The sequence below is a fragment of the Ochotona curzoniae genome, unplaced genomic scaffold (genome assembly GCF_017591425.1).
Source record: "Ochotona curzoniae isolate NIBS_2020 unplaced genomic scaffold, NIBS_Ocur_1.0 contig_1014, whole genome shotgun sequence".
Lineage (NCBI taxonomy): Eukaryota > Metazoa > Chordata > Mammalia > Lagomorpha > Ochotonidae > Ochotona > Ochotona curzoniae.
Window position 1 is genome coordinate 12793391 of NW_024464920.1, and position 20896 is coordinate 12814286.

General features: G+C 38.5%; 1 long non-coding RNA gene across 2 annotated transcripts in view; it reads left to right on the plus strand.

Moving 5' to 3' along the window:
- LOC121156914 overlaps nt 1–20896 on the plus strand; it is a 142244-nt gene that overhangs the window by 88351 nt on the left and 32997 nt on the right. Inside the window, exon 3 of one of the 2 annotated variants that reach the window (XR_005883941.1) lies at nt 1222–1566. The exons of the other annotated variant lie outside the window; for it this stretch is intronic. This is a non-coding gene — a long non-coding RNA (uncharacterized LOC121156914). Of the gene's footprint in view, nt 1–1221; nt 1567–20896 lie in introns of those variants that run through there. 2 annotated transcript variants of the gene reach the window in all.

The following is a 20896-nucleotide window of genomic DNA, read 5'->3' on the forward strand; positions in this document are numbered from 1 at the left end:
TTTTTTAGGATTTATTTATTTATTTTGAAAGTCAGAGATATATATATAGAGAGATCCTCCATCAGCTTGTTCACTCCCTAGATGGTTGTAATGGTTGGGAAGAAGGCAAAAGCCAGGCACTTCATCCTTGTTTGCCATATAGGAGTCAGAGCCCCAAGGAGTTGGGTCATCTTTTTTGTTGCTTTTCCCGGGCCCTAGCAAGGAGCTGGATCAGAACTGGATCAGCTAGGATATGAACTGGCGTCCATATTGGACAACACTGTTTCAGAGAGTGGCCTTATCTGCTACATCAAATTACAAATCCTGTTAACACCAGAATTATTTGTTGCACTTAAAAACAGAATGAGATGTCTTCTAAAAAAGCCTCAGTTAAAATTGGCCAAAAACTGTGCTGTAGGCAAATATGCTTTCTCTTCAAGAAAAAAAAATGACTAGAAAAACTAACAAGAATGATCCAACACTAAAAATTTCTATGATAATAAATAGCTTTAGATATGAACTATTTCATAGAATTTCACATCCTTGTAGTGTTTTTTTTGTAGCAACTATTTCATAGCAATTTAGATATGAACTATTTCATAGAATTTCACATCCTTGTAGTGTTTTTTTTTGTAGCAACTATTTCATAGCAGGTGCAGAAAAAAATAAACTAATAGGACAGCATGGTTAAATACTATTTTTCCCATTTATTTTCCTTCAGAGATAATTCTCAATCGCTTGTCTAGCATATTCTGATTGAAAACCATTTGGAAATTACTCCATCTGTCAAGGCAAACACCTCTGGAGTGAAACGAAGCAGCTGGCTAAATGCTCAGAGCTTCACTAGATAAGTCTTCTTCCTTCACACAAGCTGTGTATACTCTTCCAAAACAACAACTGATTCAGAGAAAAATCTTGTATTTCCAGATTGTGAGAACACAGCCTTGATCTATAAGAAGCATTGTAAGAACTGAGATGAACCATTTCGAAATCGAGGAATTGTTAACACTAGAGTTAGAATTGTGGGGTGTGTGTGTGTGTGTGTGGTGTGTGGTGTGTTTGGTGAGATCATAATCATTTATATTTGAGGACACCCTTTAAATTAGCTGTTAAGCTTAGAATAAACAGAAGTCTCACATTTGGTGACATATTTCATGATTCTAAACACCCTACTATACTAACAAAAACTAGCAAATGTGTTCCATATGAATGAAAAAAATATATATTGTTGTTACTTCTTAGTTGTTCCCCAACTAAGACAACTTGAATGGCATGCAGGTTCCGGATTCTGTATTGGTTGAGGTATGTCTCCCTAAAACTTTATATTTTGAATCTTTCAAGTGGAATAAATAGTATAACACAGAGAATGACTATGCTTGTCACTCAGAATTCAGTACAAATTAATGTCATAAAACATGAACTACTTTTTCTAGGTTTGTTACTGATTATCTTCAATTGGATTATACTCAGTTCTTGTAGCTTTTGTAATAAATGATGTTTCCATAGATTTCCTGGAAGTAAAAAGTTTAATCAGTCACTCTATTTCATGCAACTAACAACTGATTAATTCAGTAGTCAACTATTTTTATTACTTGTGAGTGCACTTTATAGTTAATGTATACCTGTAGATATCCTTGGGAGACTGTGCAGTTTACAACCAGCCTCTTCACAGTAGGGTCCTGGCAGGAAATAGGTGACATATTCAAGCTACTTAATGGAGGGAAGTTTAATAAAGGTTATTTGCAAAGTTGGGAGCGTGTTTTATAAGGACAAAGTGGTAATGAAGCACCTGGGAGCTAGTTAAAGTGGTAGGGCAGTTGCCACTTCCAGGTTTAAATGGGCTAGGGCAGCAGTGGCCACAGGAAACTGGTGTGGATAGCTGTGCAGAGTGGACTCTTGACGCATACTGTGGCATTTGGTAGGGGGACACAGTTAATTCTGTATGCTGGCTAAGCATGAGCCAGAGGATAAACACTCTAACCCCATTCATTACTATCCTTCTGATCCCCTTCCAGAGCTTCAAATTAGCTTGACCCTATCCAAAGTGAAGGTGATGAAGCCCATGCAGCCAAACCTTTCACAGCATAGAACACCAAGGAATGTATTTGGAGGAATATAACAGAAAATAGCATCACAGTTAGTGCTATCTTCCCACATCGATATGGGGATTGTAACTTTAAGTCTTCTTTAAACATGTTGCAGTCTATGTAGAATTACATTCCCACAAGTTGCGTATCACCTCTGGGAATACTCACAAATGGGCTGCAGGAGGAAAATCCTGACTCCACTGCAGTGGCATCCATATGGAAATAGGGCAAAAGACATTTAATGAAACATTTAAAGTCTTTGCATGCTTGTAGCCATTAGGTCCCAATGTTAGTAGACTGATCCGATCCAATCCTAGATCCAAGACTCGTCTGAGTGGGGACAGCCAGGTGATAAACCCTCAGTAGGGAGACCAGTATGCATTGTGCTAGCGATAGTTTGGGGTCAGTTTGCTTGGTTGCTGACATAGGAACTATAGCAGGTGCTGTTTTCATTTTGTTCCCCAATATAGCCTTGAGAAGGCTGAAGCCCCAGCCAAGTGTTTTTAACTTTGGCTTTGTAAGAAACCTTGAGCAGAATCAACAAGCTAAGGTGCTCCTGGCTGCCTAACTCCCAGAAACCGTGTCACAGTGAGCGTTTGCTCACAATGGATAACTCACACAATAGCATACTATTGTGTGAAAGGCCAGGGACATTCACTGGAAACTGGCCAAAGGGTGGGCTGGAACAGGATGAGAATGATATCCAGGGGAAAAAAAGAAGAAGAAGAAGAAAAAAGAGTTGGCTGGAAAAAGTAGATTGAGCCACAATGAGCAGCTAGGGTTAGTTGTAACAGATCATATTTCCCAGAAAGTAAAGGAGTAACTGTGAGAAGTGAGGGACGAATCATTTGTTGGAGTGTATAGTGTGCATATTACATTTTCTTGGCAAATATTATGTGATTCTGTGAAGTTCATGTTTTTATTTTACAGAGGGTATCACAGTAGGGTAGAAACAGCTACACAAAGTGACCCTGACAGCAGGTAGTAGAACTGGGATTAGAATCTAGCACAATTCCAAAGTTTACATCTGTGATTTTATATGCTAAAGAAAGGGAGTGTTGAGGTTATACTGAGAGATGAAACAAGATAAAACCGTCTAGGAGAAAGTTCACTACCTTTTTGGAAGGAGGAAGAAATGGTGACAAAAAAAAAAAATGACCAGAACATATGGCCATTTAAAAGCAGGGATCAGAGCTAACTGCACTGCAGAATGAAAGATGTTTTGGATGATAATGTAGGTTATTAGAGAAGCCCCCAACATGTGGTAGAATCCGGGGTGGGGAGTACTCCGTTCTTTGAACTGGCAGACTCTTCTTAACCAACCATAAGAGCTATACAAGGGAAAAGTCCCACAGCTATAGGTATATGGAAACATACACACACAACCAAGGCAACACTCTCTCTGGCTCAGTGCAGATCAAAGAGAATGGGTCTTGAGAAGTCCTCCAGTAGGAAAACAAAGAGGTCAAGAGTTTTGCCCCGAATGTATCTCTTTGTGCTGTAATTTTCCAAGTATGAGTGGTTTTTGGCTATTATCTACCTTAAAGGAAAAGCCACACTAAGTGAAAATTATGAAAAGAAACATTCTTGTTTTACTGAGTAGTGAAAGAGGAAAGTTTAGAAAATAGATTTGGGAAGCTTCAGCTTTGGGAAAATCCACATAAGCAGTATGACTTAGTGGGACAAATAGTCCCTTAGGAAGCCTTCATGGCTAATTATGCAAGAGTGGAGGTGAGAGATGAATAGAATTATCTGGGAAGGGTCATGATCTCTACATTTTGGGCCAAGGAAAAAAAATTTTTTTACTTGACCCCAACATAAGAGCATAAATTGAATGGCAGCACTGTCCCCATTGTGTCAAGGGACATAGTGGTTTTTCTGTCACTGCAGGGAAAAAATATAGGGAGGAAATACAGAACACAAGGAGAGACATGGTACTTACTGTGGTAAAGCCAAATTTTTCCTTGTTAGACATAAGCTCACACATTGAGCACATTTGCTTGGTTCACTGTTAGGCCTTAGGGACACTCTCTTAGCCTGGCTGCTTGTTAGAGAGCAGAGTATGAAACACAGATTCTGTAAAAGTAATTGATCCGGTGTTATAATCTCAGGGGCCACAACTGGAAGACTGGTGAAGGAATAGAAAAGGAGAGTTTGTTAAAGTAAGGGTTGATTAATTCCCTGGTCATAGCTGTAGTCCGTTGGGACTTGGTTTCTGAGGGACCATACATGAGGATGTTTCAACTCCTTTGTCAAAATTAGAAGGTAAGATTTTTCTGGATGTAAAAATATTTTTAAATGTATGTATAGCTTTTGCCCTATTATGCATTGCCATGAACTTCATAAAAAGATGCCTTATAGAATGTGCCTCTGCATTATTGGTAGAAGAAAAAGCATTGTATCTGTCCACCAACTGCACTTCTGTGATTACTAGAAGTTGCTCCATAGGACACCAGTCTTTCTGACTTGTCCATACATGGGCATCAGTCATGTTTTCATTGGCATCATATGTCATGTATTACACAAGTCCAGTACAGAGAGCATGTCAGAGATGGAGTAACACCATCAAGTGGGATTCAAGGAGTGCTGATATGAACACTGAAAAACTTACATCTGCAAGTTTGAAAATAACCATGTAAGGGCTCCAGTTAAAATAAAACAAAAGCCGCCCTGTCTGAAAAGACAAGGATGAGGGCACACACGATGCTTGGTAGAATATGAATGATGCTACATGTTAATTGGACTATTATTATAATCATTGTTGTCATTTTCTTAATTGCTCTTTTGGAGTGAACATGGAAATGACTCTGAATTCCACATTATTTATTTTGGTTATTGGTTTTACCTAAATATACTAAAATTAATTCTTTAAATATTCTTATATAGTTCATATTCCAATGATTAGGTTTAGTAATTTTCATCTAATTAACTTGTGTTCTTTTAAAGTCCTAAGGTTCCTCCCAACCTCAAAATGTATGTATAGATATTGTCATGTATATACATGGATCATTAGGCCAGATTCTGGTGTCTTTAGATGGAAAATCAGATGAACATTATCCTTTTTAAAAAATGGAGGTTTTGGTACAAGGATTGTTAACATAGCCGGCTAAGCTACCACTTGAGATGAATGCATTTCATATTGAAATTCTTGGTATAAAGTCCTGCCCCTGCTTCTGATACAGCTTTTTGCCAAGGTGCCTGGAGAGGGCAGATGAAGGCTCAGGTATGTGGGGCCCTGCTACCAATATATAAGTCTCAGATGAGTTCCTGGTTCCTGATTTTGCCTGGCCCACACCTATCCTTTGTGAGCATTTAGGGATGGAAAAGCTACGTGTCTATTCTCTTACTTTCTGTCACTCTACATCCCAAGTAAGTTAAGAAGTTAGTTTTTTAAAGTCAGTGGACTTTGGGCTGTGTGTCGTCGTGCTGTAATAACTACTCTCAGACTCCTGGAATAAGATTGCTGACCTGTGCCTATATCAAATCATTTTAGGTGACCTCTAAAATTCAGAGCAAATGTTATTGAGAGAGAAACTTAAGAGGACTCCTGTTTTTCACATACATTCCTCAAATACAGATTTTGATAGTGTTTTTTCTATTTGCCAGTTTCTTTATATATACATTACTCAGCTAGCATATGAAGGAGATATGACTATCTCTGGTTTTGTTTGTCTGTTTTTTCAAAAGAGGAAATAGAGGCCAAATCAGGTGAGTTCCTGAGGTTTCATTATCAAAAAGGAAACAGAGCCAAGACTGAAGTTAAGGTATACCTGGCCCTGACACTCAGCTTTCTCTCTATGCCTGGGGTCTTTGTCGCATGCATCATGCTAATAGTCCTCACTGGAAGTCAAGCGTAGTACTAAATCCCTCGTCCCTCACCTCCTTATGTAATAACCTGAAGAGCGGGGAGAGCCATCTGCTTTGGGAGCAACATATTTGAGTCCATAAGGCGAGAGGTTGGCAGAGAACAGAAGGATTGTGACACTGCCATTTGGCATGCCTGACTTGCCCTGCATTTATAAAATAAATATGTAGCCCAACATGTTGATTTCACAAGCTTGCCATGATCAGTCATACTGAAATAAGCATGGGTGGAGACATCACACACAAGGAAAAAGATCCTTGCTTTGGGGATGATGTCACACAGAAAGAGCTTTATTCCTACCTTCTGAAGATCAGCTTACAGATGACTTCATGAAGTGTACTCAAACTGAAACCCATGAGGAGAAAAATAACTACGAGGAAAAAAAAAAAAGTGGGGTTGAGCTTATGAACACAAGATCACAGGGTGATTTAAAGGTTTAGAGCAAGAGCAGTGGTTTCAGGTCATGTCTGATTACCCACATTCACCTGAAGGCCTTCAAGTACATTTAGATTCCTGATTCCCACTTCCAGCAGTGTCCAGGAACGAGTCTCGGGCAGGACAATCTCCTGTGGCTGCCTTGACGACCAGCCTCGGTTCATAGCCACCAGTTAACGGGTTGTCAGTCAATATGCAGGCAGCTTGCAGGGAGATTACTTGTATATTTTCAATCTTAGGTGTCACTTTCAAGAATCCCCACACAGTTTTTCCTTGGGAAAAATCCTAACTTTTCAAAAAGCGGGGTAGATACTCAGTAATCTTTCTTGTCAAGTGAAATCTAGAAATCCTTTCACTGAAAAGAAGCCAACTGACAGAGGAGGAAGATGCCCATCAGTTTATTTTAGTATAATTATACTTCAAAGAGAAACAAAAGTGATCCCAAGGAAGTGGTGTGGCTCAACAATTATGTAGGAAAATGTAATAAAGATCGTAAAACATGTAATAAAGGAGTTTCAATTCATTTCCAGTTGCTTCCCAGACATCGCTTAGAATCTCAGAAACCTTCAGAAAGTTCCTGCTAAGCATTGTAGGTGTCTGAAGCCCCAGAACAGGAGCCACACTGGGAGCTGTTTCAGCCCTGGGTGCACTCATCACAGACTCACTTCTGGTCTTAGAGAGGGAGACCCTAATCAATACTCAGAAACTCTAATCGATACTCAAACATAGGATAAAAAGTGTGGTTTCTATACATTTTATGTTCTACACCTAATAGTTTCCAGTGTTTATAGTCCTTGAAGAGAGTGATATTTACAAGTATGGTTTATAATTTCTGTTGATGCCCATTCAGACACACTGCTTTTCTGAGGTGTGTTAGCAGGAGTTGGACCAGAGGTGGAGCATCTGGGCCCCTATGGGATACCAGCAGCGCATGTGCTGGCTGTAGCCACTGTTGAAGCTCTGGTTCTCAGTTTGTGTATTTTTTGTTTTTACTGCACTTGTTTTGGGGTTTTTAAAATTTGCTGCATGATTTTAATATGTATGATGTCCATGTTGCTAAGCTAAGGTGCCTTCCTTCAAGATGGTTGGGTTCAGTATCTTCTTCTGCTTTTACAAGCAATCAGGAAAGGTACTGATTTGGGACTATTTCAGTCTGCTGTAAGTTTTCAGGTTCAGCACCGGATCACTAACCAGTTTCTCTGCTTTTGTTCTGACACTGGGCACACGATCCCAATCATGGAGGTTTTATGGAGTCCTGGCTCAGGAAACTCTCCCCAATCCACTTCCATTCACTCCAGTCTTACCTTCTAGTTCTGTCCTAGTAACCTTTCGGGGGAACTCATAATATCTTACTTTATTTTAATAAGTAGTGTAAGCTTTTATTTCCTAAGCTGGATGGTAGATATCGGAGTTTGTTTTATCGGTTCTCTTTCTCTCTATCCCTTCCCTGCATACACCACACATATGCACACACACACACACAAAACATACAAGGGTGCCTCAAAAATCTCATGAAGAATAGAGATAAGGGCCAGGTTTCTGGGCATAGCACGATGGCTCAGAGACTAAATTGGCTCATCTCTGGCCACTGTGACCACTTGAAAAGTGAGCCAGTGGATATAAGATCATCCTCTCTGTATTTCCTTCTTTTTCTAAAACTGCCTTTCCAATAAAAAAATAAAAACTATTTTAAAAAGAGATGCTTCTATTCCATAGATAGGTATTTGTAGCAACCATACAGCTTAAGAAGCTTAAAATACCACGGACTCTAGAGTAACAGTGGTTCCGGTGAAATCTCTGTGGGTCATTGTGAGAACGCTGAGGAGGTGGCAGCATACTGGTGACAATACAGTCTGAAATAAACCCTCAGGCTTGTGCAGGTGCTCTAGGGAGGAGCACTGGTCCAATTGAGACATACCCAGAATAAAACTGAATGGAGTGCAGTGGCCTTGAAGACTTTCTTTATGAAATGACTCCAGAGGACGGCTCTGTATGCTTGAGAAGCAACTTGGAGTGGAACTATACAGTGAGGGCATGCCCCAGGAATACTGCATACCATGAACCTATGAACTATTGTGATTCTGTGTATGCCAGTTAGGCAAATTCTACATCGAAAGAAGTCCTACTTCTTTTTGAATCTTTGAATCTTTTTTGCCAGACCCAATTGTCCCGTAATTCTGTCATCCTTTCTCTTATGTTTCACTTTTCTTTGGTGGCCCTATACCATATCATGTACAATGGAGACCCAATTTACAAAACGAAGCCAAAGTACTTTGAAATGCTAATTCCATTCTCATGGGGAGTAATTTATTCACTGCTTTGTCTATGGCTTTGTCACCATAGACTCCAGCCTATCGAGGTAGCAACAAAACAAATCTATCTGTTAAATTCTTATCTGTGGCTCAGGATAGTAAAATACTATGCAATTAGGAATAATAATAATGGCTACATTACAAAATGACCTAGTAGTAAGTGAGAAAATAGCAAGCCAGGTGGGTTTGTATAATTTCACTCAAATCTGTGTTCTACCCAATTTATCAAAAATTTTATTTATGCTTGAAAATCAGTCATGCAACATTCCACATCACTTTTCATAAAGAAATGCATTCTCTGCTACAGCTATCTTGGGTTTTAGCCCAGTATGACGTATGAACACTCAAAGACAATCTTGTGAAGCACGCTCATGCAAGTACCACTACCTTGGCTTGTTTTGACATGCACCAGTCCCTGCTAACCTCCAAACCTTAACTCTATGCACCATCTTCCCATGTTGCTGAAAGGGCTGTTTTGAATTTCCTATGCAAATGTGTTCTGAAGAAGAGTGTTTTTTTTCTTTATGACTTTGCCATTTGCTTTACTGTCTAACCTGTGTATTTTTCTCTTTTCTTCCCTTCTCTTCTACCTCTGCTATGGGCAAATATTAGCTATCAGGAAACACGAAGCTGTAAATAGAAGGTAGATGATCAGTGATTTGGAGCCAGGAAAGGGACAAATGGGGAAGGTCTGGGAATGGTGGTGGTGGTGAAGCCTACTATGTGTGTCTTGAATTAGATTCTGATTCCAGAATAGAAAATGAGAATCTGCTATGACTAAGCAGAACAATTTCTAGGGCAAATCATCAAATTAAGCAACTTAGACTGGATCCATTTTCAGTTTTGGCATGCCCTTCTGACACACACATGGACACATGTATAGTCCAATGCAATACGTAATAGTAATGAGTAGTAATAAAAGCATGAAAAAGTAAAGGGATTTTAGGGAGAATAGATTGCGTTTTGTTGTGGAAATGTATAGCAAGCAAAAAAATAATTAATGGCAGTTAAGGCATTAGATTCTGATAGCACTGAAGGGTGAGGAAACAAGCAAAGAAGCAAGAAATGGGATTTTCATTCCCTGTTGGTAATTCAGAAAATCCTGATTTATAGAAAAGAACTAAGTTCAAAGGTCTTTTGTCCGAGCTAACACCTCCTCAGCTGTTAAATCTCCTGAGACCCTAATGAGCTCCTCAGTGTCAGGTCTTTCTGTCTAAACAGGAAACGGCCAGACTGTCTGTCATCCCCCAGCGAGGACCCTACCTTCCCTCATGCACAGTATAAATTATTATTGATTGCAAGCACTTGTTCAAGTTGATCAGTAGGTTGTTTCTGTCAATCTACATCAATGTGGTCTTTAATGTATAAATGACTCACCAGCAGGGATTGTGTGTGAACAGGTGATCAGGAAGTGACTTTCTATTGATGAAGTAATAGGTATTCCTAAAGACACTGCTGTAAGCTACCTTTGGGACTCAACATTTCCTGAAGCTTTTGTCAATGGTCAGTATTTCATCTTATTGTCCTTCATAATAACTAACCATAATAGGGGCAATAAAGATGACATCCCCGAGATGTCATATTACATATGTATAAAAAATTTATTTTTTCATTAACTGCATTATTCATAGTAGTTGCCAAATTCTACATACAAGGCTGCCAGCTCAATTTTAGAAATCAGAACATTTTTTATAAAGGCTTTATAAGACTACACAATTAGCATCAATTTTTCAAAGTGACCAAATTTTTCTAAGTTAATCATATTGAAAAAATTTGTAGTGGCTTCCACTTTCTCCTACATTACAAAAAGTGTTTTCTCATCTGAACTTTTAATATTCTCAGTACACTATGGTTTATCTATAGCATGAACTTGAGAATAAACCAAATTTGTTTTGAGTTTTGAGAAATTTCTCTAGGTTCTCTTTCCTACAACCATCACTTCTCTGAAATCTGATGTCTGTCAGTGTGTTTGGAATCAGAGTCGTGCTCCCACAATGATGACTCGATCAATGGAGGACCACATATCTACAACATGTCCCCAAAATGGCATACCACCAGTGTGGTATGTGTGACAACTTCTAATGATGCATGTCCCAGGACGGATCTTGAATACTAAGGGATTCATGACTATGTATCTTGCTTTGTTATAAAATTTCCCTTTCCTGAATTGTTATCAGAAACTTCAGTTATTTAAATAATTTGTCCCATGTGTTTGAGAAGCAGAGGAGCTACCCACTTAATAAAGTAATAACTAAATAAAAATCTTTAAAACTCCCAATATTTTCAAACAGGTTATGTCTTTTAAAGTTTATTTCTACAGCCACGCAGAGCAATGAGCAAGAAAGAGGAGAGAGAAAATACAGAAGGAGTCATTGCCTACATTTAGCAATCTGAAGTTTGATCTCTGATTTTTTCAAAAACATTGATGTCCTACTGGAGCAATACTATTACAGATAGTAATGATATTTTGGGGAAAAATAAAAAAAAAGTCTTGTAGCACTGCAGAGTGAAGAAAAACAAATTTTGCAGGAAAGTTTATTTTTGAATACATAGATTAACATGCATTTGTACCACTGTTCAGTTGAAACCAGTCTTTCTGACCTGAGTAAGCAGAAGGGAGAAATAAGAAAAGCAACTCTTATGAGAAGAAGGGAGACTGAAGAAAGAAGAGAGCCACGCATAAGAAACTCTTACATAATGTCTACCCAGTGCTCAGATGGACTTTTGTACAGTGCATTCGTGTGGGAAGATTGAAAGCATTCCAACCGAAGATAAAAAGAAAAACTGATATTTCAGTTGCCACTCAAAGCACAGAATTTATAGTTTGAAACGAACAGAAGAAATTGCTTGCTAATATTAGGATAATAAAACTCATTCTTGATCATTAACTCTGGCTGGGACCCAATTCAAAACTAATTGATCTACAAGGATTTGAAGAAAATATGTTTCAATTTCAAAGGAGAAGATTACCAACCAAGATCAACATCAAGAATAACCAATGTTGGTATTAAAGGATTAAGCAGTTTAGAGTAGTTGGTAGCTGCAATAAAATAAAGGAAAACAGGCTCACAAGAAATAAAAAATAGAAAATTTAGCAAAGAATCAGAAACTGTACCAATGCTTCATATGTAAATTGTGGAAGTAAAAATGTCAAATCTGAAATTGAAATGTAGTGAATGAGCTACAAAAGAATAGAAATAATAGAAGAATGTCGTAATAAAGTTTAATCCAAATGAAGGTTAGATATTCAAATAGAGGATCTTCAGAGAAAAAAGTCTTAGCTACAAGTGAAACAGTTGTCCCTGAAAATATTTGTGTCGTTAGAATTCCAGAAGAGAAGGGCATAGATAATGGAGCAGTAAACACTTTTGAAGAATTAATAGCACAAAGCTCATGTATTTGGTCAAAGTTTTAAGATGTAAGAAGCTTATTGTTTCCCTAGAGGACAAATTCAGAAAATATTGTACCTCTGTCCTTCATTTGGACTCAACCAGAAGAAAATCAGAGTCAACAAATAGTAAAACAAGGATCTTTTTAATTTTCAGTAAAAACAATGGAGATCAGAAAAGTATATAACATGATGCTCAAAAAAAAAACCCAGCCAGCCCAGAATTATATCTGCCAAAAAATATATATATCCAATGCCCTTCATGACATGGAGAAAAATAAAGACATTATAAGATAAAGGACAGTGAAGGTAGTTAATTACAAACAGACCTGTATTATAAAATGTGCTAAAATAAAATCTCCAGAAATATGGGGAAACTGTGATTCTTAAGAAACAATAAAGGGCACTTGCAAAGATCTGGATAAACATGGAAACTTTAAGACAGTAATTTCTGAAAAATGCATGATGATGATCATGTTGTCTGAGAGCTATTTATCTTATGAAGGTTTAATAGTATGACAGTTATTCATACGACTACAGTTAGGCTAGGAGACAGTGAAAGCAACACGTACAATTAAACATTTCTGCATTTTATGTAAAGTGGCGGACTCCCAAGGAAGCTGTTAAATGTATTTTGACAATAGGATGCTAGACTTTCTACCACTGCCTCTACCTATAACGCCATAATACACTTAAGTGTATACAGGATGGTGGAGTTTTGACTATACTTTTATAATAAATGGGGTAAAACAGCAGGGAGAAGGAATGAGAGGTGGAAGGGGGGAATCTTGGTGACTATGAAAGCATATCATGAAAAACAAAGACAATTTTAAAATGGTTAAAAAAAAAGCAAGAAAGACTTACTTAATCTTGGTAACCCATTGAAAGATAAGACATTGCAAGGCCCAGTTTCTAATTTGCTGATCATTGGTTCTATAAATTAGAATTGGAAACATGAAAGAAGGAGCTAGTTTGAGTGGAGGAACACATTTAGTTAATATCTGCCATAAAAATTTCTAGGGGTATGTACTGACTTGATATAAGGAAGGATGAATTCCATTTAGATTTGTACAGAATGAGTTTCCCATCACAGAGAGTATTCAAGCAGAAGCTTTTGTAACTACATGCTAATTTTGCAAAAGATGCAGTTGTGTTAGAAGCCAAGGTAAACAATCTTTATAATCCCTTCAAGCTTATAAGATCCTTTGTTCCTGGGCACCACAGGATGGCTCAATGGCTAATCCCTCACCTTGCATGTGCAGGGATCCCATACGGGTGCCAGTACCTGTCCCAGGTGCTCCACTTCCCATCCAGCTCTCTGCTTGTGGCCTGGAAAAGCACTAGAGGATAGCTCAGAGCCTTGGGACTCTATCCGCATGAGAGATCCAGAAGAAGCTCCTGGCTTCAGATCAGCTCAGCTCCGACCACTGAGGCATTTTGGGGGAGTAAACCAACGGATGGAAGATCTTTCTGTCTCTCTCCTCTCTATAAATCTGACCTGCCTTTCTAATAAAACTAAATTTAAAAAAATACATAAAGATTCTACGGTAATAAAGTAGGGAGGGGAAAGGTTCTTTCATACATTATTAGCATCACCTAGTATATTTTACTTAAAAAAAAATTATTTGAGAAGCAGAGGGAGGGGGAAGAGAAAGAATGAGGCAGAAGGAGGAATACAAGGGGGAGAGAGAGATCCCATTTGTCAATAGCAGAGAGCTAGGGCCAGGAGCTGGGAACTCAGTCCAGGTCTTGCATCTGAATGGCAGGGATTTAACCGCCTGAGGCTTATTTTACTACCTCTTAGAATCTGTGCTGGCAGGATCCTGGAATCAGGAGCTGGAAATCAGGCCCTGGCTGTAGGATATAGGTGTCTTATCTGGGATCTTGACCACTGGGCTAAATGCCAAATAATCCTGTGGAGAGGGTATCTGGCCTAGTGTTTAAGACACCTGCCTTTCACATCAGAGTGCCTGGGCTCGGTAGGTGCCTCCAGTTCTGACTCTAGCTTCTGGCTAATGCAGTGCCTTTGAGAACAGCAGTATGGACTCAGGTGGCCACCCATGTGGGTGACAGGGATTGGGTCTCCTGTTTTAGCTTGGATTGTGGGCCTTTGAAAAATAAACTAGCCAATGGAAACTTTCTCTGTCTCTTTTTGCCTCTCAAATATGTAAGTAAAAATTAAAAGAAAAAACCCACTCCCAATCCTTTATCATATACATTATGAGATAAAATAAGTAGGAAAGCATACTTACCTTGTATATATACAATTCGATGGGGGCTGTGTGTAATCAGAACTTTTGGTTGTTTCACAAACCATCACTCAGCATTGATGTAATTGTCTGCCTTGGGGACACTGACGTAGCAGCTGTGTGTGCCTGTGTGTAAATATGTAGTTATATATGGGTAAATAAAAATAAAGAGACCATGATTTATAACTTAATTAAATGGGGAAAATCTGTCTGGGGGTGGGAGTTTGGTGGGGAATCCCAGCCTGTATGAAATTATACCACATAATTCAGAATTCAAAATAAAAATATATTTTAAAAAGTGATATAATGTGACTCTAAGAAGATTGCACAGTTACATATGGATTGTCGTTCAAAATAATCATGGGGACGGGCCATTGTGAATCAGGGATTAAGACAATGCTTAAGACAGTTGCATCTTTCTGATCTAGCTTCCTGCCAGCTTGCACCCTCCCAGATGTTGTGGTATTTTGAGGAGTGAATGAGAAGTCTCTGCATACCTGTCTCTCTCACAAACCAAATGAAAATAAAAACTTTAAAACTATAATAACTAAAAGACAATTCTTTTAACTCTGTTAAAAGAATCCAATAGATGCAAAAGTCAGATTTTAAAGCTAAAAAAAAATTTGTTTTTTCAAAAGCCCGCAGATACTTTTAGGTTCACTTTGAATTTGTATTAAATGTGCCAGAGATAGTACAAGTTCAATGTTTTTGAATTCTTATTCTACACAGTAACAAAAAGGTGGATTTGACAAGCATGCTGTTGCTGTTTATTTTGATTTAAGATGAAACAGAGTAGTCTTCATGAAGACATCTGTGGTGCAGCGAAAAACAATTGTGGTCAAGGATTTTGGTTTTAACTAACGCTGAATGAAGTTAGGAAACTATGTGCTCTTTCCCATGAAAATCTCTTTGATTGTGTTTTCCTTGTCCCATATTTAGCATGCTCCCGGGAGCTTTCTGTCTCTCCTTTCTTCCCATCCACACATTGGGATCTTGAAGCCTGTGGTGAGGAAATGTTATGGATATTTCTGGGAAAATAAACAAAGGAGCCTGACGTTGCTGAGACACCAATCCAATGAGATGAGTCTAGGAGAAAAAAGCTTTTCCAAAGTCATATTACTTGGGACGGAAATTTATTACATTCCTATTTGCTCTGACTGTAACTTTTCAAGTCTTGATTTTCACATCTTTACGATGGGATAATAATGGTATCCATACCACAGGCTGATTCTAAGAATTAGAGAGAAACGTCTTAAAGTACTCAGGGTAATGACTTAGCACATCAAATATAAACACTAGTGTTTCTGTGCGACGTCTGTCCAGTTGACTTTTCCAATCTCAAGAAATTTCCTTTTTGTCCTTGTACAAGACGGCGCAGTCGCTGTGCCACCAAGCACCCATTAATAATGCAGATAGACAGGCTCCTGTTTCATAGCCAGAGGCCCGCATTACCCACAGCCGTCTTTTCTGAAAAAGAGGATAAAAGTCAGCAGGTTGAATTTTTTTTACACTTGGGTTTGTAGCCTGGAGCATTCTGGATCCTCAGCTACTTCAGCAGAAACCTAACTTCAGCTGTTTTTCTCTTTCAAAAAGATAAGCTACTTTTCATTCAATGATGAAAGAGTGTCAAAGTAATATATTCTGAAGTGGGTTTTTGTGATACTTTTGATATATAAATGTACAAGAAGTAACAGAAAATGTGAGAATATTCATATGTTGAATCTCATATTTCTTAACCCTTTTATAAATAAATGCTAGAAGGAGATGGATAATATATTACATTGGGGTGAATAGAACCATTTTCAAAATACAATTAAACTGATACATATATATAACACATAAACATATAAATGAATGTATTTATATATTTGACAAAACTTCATGTATTTAAGATCATGACTAGAGATATACCTTCTAAATTATGTTTCTGCACTGATTATTCACTCCAAATCTCTCTTTTGTTTTGATCTCATTTTTATTTTCATCTTTGTATCTTGTCCTGATGAGTATTTTATTTTTTATATATACAAAATAATTTTGGGCCCGGCACAATGGCCTAGTGGCTAAAGTATTCACCTTGAACGCGCTGGAATCCCACATAAGGCACCGATTCTAATCCCAGTAGCCCCACTTCCCATCCAGCTCCCTGCTTGTGGTCTGGAAAAGCAGTCAAGGACAGCCCAAAGCTTGGGACCCTCCATGCGTATGGGAAACTCAGAAGAAACTCTGGGCTCCTGGCTTCACACTGGCTCAGCACCGGTCATTGCAGCTGCTTGTGCAGTGAATCAGCCAAGAGATTTTCTTCTCTGTCTCTCCTCCTCTCTGTATACCTGACGTTCCAATAAAAATAAATAAATCTTAATTTTTAAAATTTTAAATATATTTTCATGATACAGTTTCTTAGGCTCAGGGATTTCCCCTTCCATCTTTCCCCACCTCTACCCTCCCACTGTTTCCCCCTGTATTATAACAATAATTTAGTCCCTCAGCCACAGTCACAAGCCCATCATTCTGCTACTTAAGTGAATCCTTCTCCTGGGTCTCCCACATGCGTGGAGCGTCCCAAGGCTTTTGGCTCTGCTGCACTGCTTTTCCAGACCACAAGCAGGGAGCTGGATGGGAAGTGGGTCCACCAGAACAAGAACTGGTGCCCATATGGGATCCCAGTGCTTGCAATGTGAGGACTCCGGCCGCGAGGCTGCTGCACTGAGCCCAACATTCAATATATTCTGACAGCATCTCAGGAGAACCTGGAGTCTTGATCTTGCTGTCACTGTGAATTTCCAAATACAATCCCCATTGTTTTTTGACTGCTCTCAACCAGGTGATTTGAAACAAAAGTTCCTATTTATAAAATGTAGTGCTGCTTTCTAAGACTGCACTGGCAAGCAAATGATCATCTCTGGCTATTATTATGACCTAGCTAGGGTTTCACATAATCACCAGAGAATTTTGATATAAGAAAGGTATTCACAAGATAGCAAAAAAGAAAGATTTTTAACTTTCACCTGTGAAATATCAGTGATTAAATGTATAAGGCCAACGGTAGCTAATGCCTTGTGGACAACAGCATTTTAACAAGACCGACATCATGATCTACTATTCTGTAACAGAATGATGTAAGTCCTAAGTGCCCATCTCCAGGGAAAATGCATCTTTTTAGAGTATCCTAAATGCAAGATGTGGAAAAACGATCATTTATTCTATGACTAGTCATATTTACAAGGAGAAAAAAAACGTGCATAGCTAGGACCAGCATCAATGTGGTAAGCTGCCTCCTGCAACCCAGGCATCACCTATGAACAGTGGTTCAAGTCTAGGCTGCCCTACTTCGGAAGCAGCTCCCTACTGATGCACATGCGGAAGTTACCCACGTGTTTGGGTTCCTGTCACTGGCATGGGATATCTTGATGAAGTTCCAGTCCTAACTTGGCCCAGTCCCTGCTGCTAAGGCCATCTGGGGAGTGGACCTGCGCATGGATTATCTGTATCCATCTCTCTCTTTCTCTCTGTGTAACCCTGTCCTTAAATAAATTTGTAAAACTAATATGCATATCGAAGTAGTAAGTGTAAGCCATTTACCAGGAATTTTTGTTTATTTTCCTAATAAAGATACAAAAATATTTGTGTTAGATCAAGACATTAAACATATACTTACTTCTTCATATTTGATAAAGCTGTGGTTACATGGATTCCTGTTAAAAGGAAGATATAGCTAGTTTAGTGACCTATTCTGCCTGTGTCTCCAGTCTTAACTACCTATTTAACATCTAGTACACTGTGTCTTGCCTCATCATTATCTATTTAAACTACAATTCTCACCTTCTCCAAGGATTTTGTCCTTGTTATTCAATTCCATAGTCTTTCTCTACACAATGTAGATAGAAGTTCTAATTTCTTACTGTATCCTTACTACCATACGTGGTCTACCTCTGAAGCTTCTCCTTTTGCCACAGTTTCTCTTGGCCGCTAACTAGGTGCTCAGAGTAAATCCTTTGAGAAAAATGTCTGGGTTAATTTCTAAAACGTTCAGAGCAAATTAGGAAAGGCTTGACAGTTTAAGTAGCAGAAATTAATTTCCTTAGGGCTTGGCAAGCTGGAGGTTCAAGGCCAGGATTTTGTCAGGATTGGTTTCCTCTGAGCTCTGTCTATTTGGCTTGTAGGTAGCCATCTTTTGCAAGTCCTTTTGTGGGATGTTTGTATGTAGATGTCTTTTTCTAAGGATATCATGAATCCTATTAGATTTGCTATCATGTATATGGCTTAATTTTATTTTAATTACCCCCTTTCAGCGCTGTTTCTAAATGTATTCACATTCTGATACGTTAGGCTTTGGGACTTCAACATATGTGATTTGGGGTTAGTTATGGTTGGTAATTCTGATCATCTCAGTGGAGTTCTTCAGAAATGGACGGTGATGCTTTTAAAGTTTAGATATCCCCCACTGAAGTCATAAGGGCTTGAGAAGAGGTGACACAAGTAAAACATCGAGGATTCCAAGTGGCTCTGGGTGGGACAGAATCGTGAGCAGTTTGTTCTCTGGGCTCCGTGCACCAGAATGGGAGGTTCTATGACCATGTTTTCCTCAGCAGGTTGTATTCAGGAAATCAAAGTGGGAGGGGAACATGGCAGAGGACAAGCATCTCTTTTCAGGATCGTGTCTCTTCTGACATTCGGGACTGACTGAAGGAGGAGAGCCTCAGAAGGAAGCTGCCTCTAATGTTCTCATAAGAAAATGAGTCTTTTGAAAAATGACGATGTGAGAAATGCCTTTCGTGTCCATTTATCATAAACTACTCAGCAAAATGACTATGCAAATAGCAAGCAACATGATAGATTAGGATAATATGAACAAGGAATTTAGTAACTTCTTTAGATGGTTCTTGAAAATGTTTTCAAATAAATAAATGCAACATTATTGAGCCCTGGGACAGACCCAGAGCATTTATCATGTGATCCAAATGAAAATAAAAGATGGAACATCTAGTGTTCATGGAGATTCAGTGAGACTGCCTCAAACACACCAAAGAAAGCTCATCTATAAATTAGTTATGTTCTCAAATGGAGAAAGATTAAACTAAAGCAAAGATAAAGCAAAAAAAAATGGATGTTTTTACATAAAACAACAGTGTGATAATGAATTCTTGCTGAATGGGCAATGCTTAAATTCTCCACATTCAAAGAAGGGGAAGCTGTAAGCATTACTAATTTACAAGCCAGAATCTAATGTGCTTTACAGTGTTCATGGAGAACTATGAGAAGTTATGTAGGATTCTTCCATCCTGTGCAGAATAAAAAACCATCAGCAGATCAATACTATTACTGTATTTTCAGAATTGACTTGTTCAAACGTATCAAGAGAAGCGCCAGGAACTATTAGGTGCCCTTGCATGTGTAAGTCTATCAGGGAGCTTCTCAGTCCCATGTGTTGTTACTCTAAGTTGAGCCATGCTTAGATAGGGCATATCTGATGACCATGTCTCACAGAATTGCAAAAAGGTTACACTGCTTCCTCCTTATTCTACAGTTCTGTCATTACTAAAATGGGAGTGTGCTTTTGACATATGCTTCATGAAATGCTGCTCTGAAATTCTGAAGAAGGGAACCGCAGGGGAAAATCTAGAACATTCCCTGGAAATGGTCAATAGCAGCCTCTGCCTTTGAAATTCCTTTAAAGGAAAAGTTGAATAATTCCCACAAGTGCACGAGGCTGATGGGACACCTCTAACTTTATGCTTCATTGTTTAAAAGGTTAAAATGTAAATATAATTTCAGTGCAATGGCTTTTGAGAAATGTCCATAATAGTTAGACATGCCCTGAGATTTGATTGTAGATCAATTCCAAATTTAACACTGGTGTTTCATTCCGTGTGGAAGTTGATGCATTCCTGATGGTTTCCTAGATTTAGACATAGAGAACATACTTTTTTATTCTAATTTATTCTGAGCTCTATCCAGAGACATCATAGGTGGTTATAATCTCTTATTAAAACATTTAAATCTGCTGTTGAGTCTTCATATCATAGTGCTTGATGAGCTGAGTTATGAGGCAAGCAATTAAGGCAATTAAAGTCTCCTAGACACAATGTCCTCAGAAATGATTCACTTGCAACCAAGGCAGCATGAGATCTATTTTCCTAATATTGGGGGAGCAGAGAGAAATAGCACCCCTGGTACTACTTTTCAGGCAAGAGGTCTTGGAACAAAAATACCTTCTAATTTTAATAACAAATGCATGTTTTAATTATTTTTGAGTAATCATATTCTTACTCTCTGGGTTATTTATTACCCTACAACCTAAACAATTACAATCTTGTATATGACACATAGTTTTTGCTGTATATGAATATCTGACCTTTGGCAAGTCATTCATTCATCCTCACTAATACTCATTGTCCTTATCTTTCTGATAAGGTTTAGAGGAGGTTTGCAGTCATTGCTGGGTGTCAGGAACAGACGTGGTTTAGGTTGTCTGGGGACAGGCCAAGCATATGTTTGCTGCAAATCGCCTGGTGATCCTATAGTGTACTGAAGGTTAGAACTGCCTCACTAGATAATCCTAGTGTTCCAGTTCTACTATT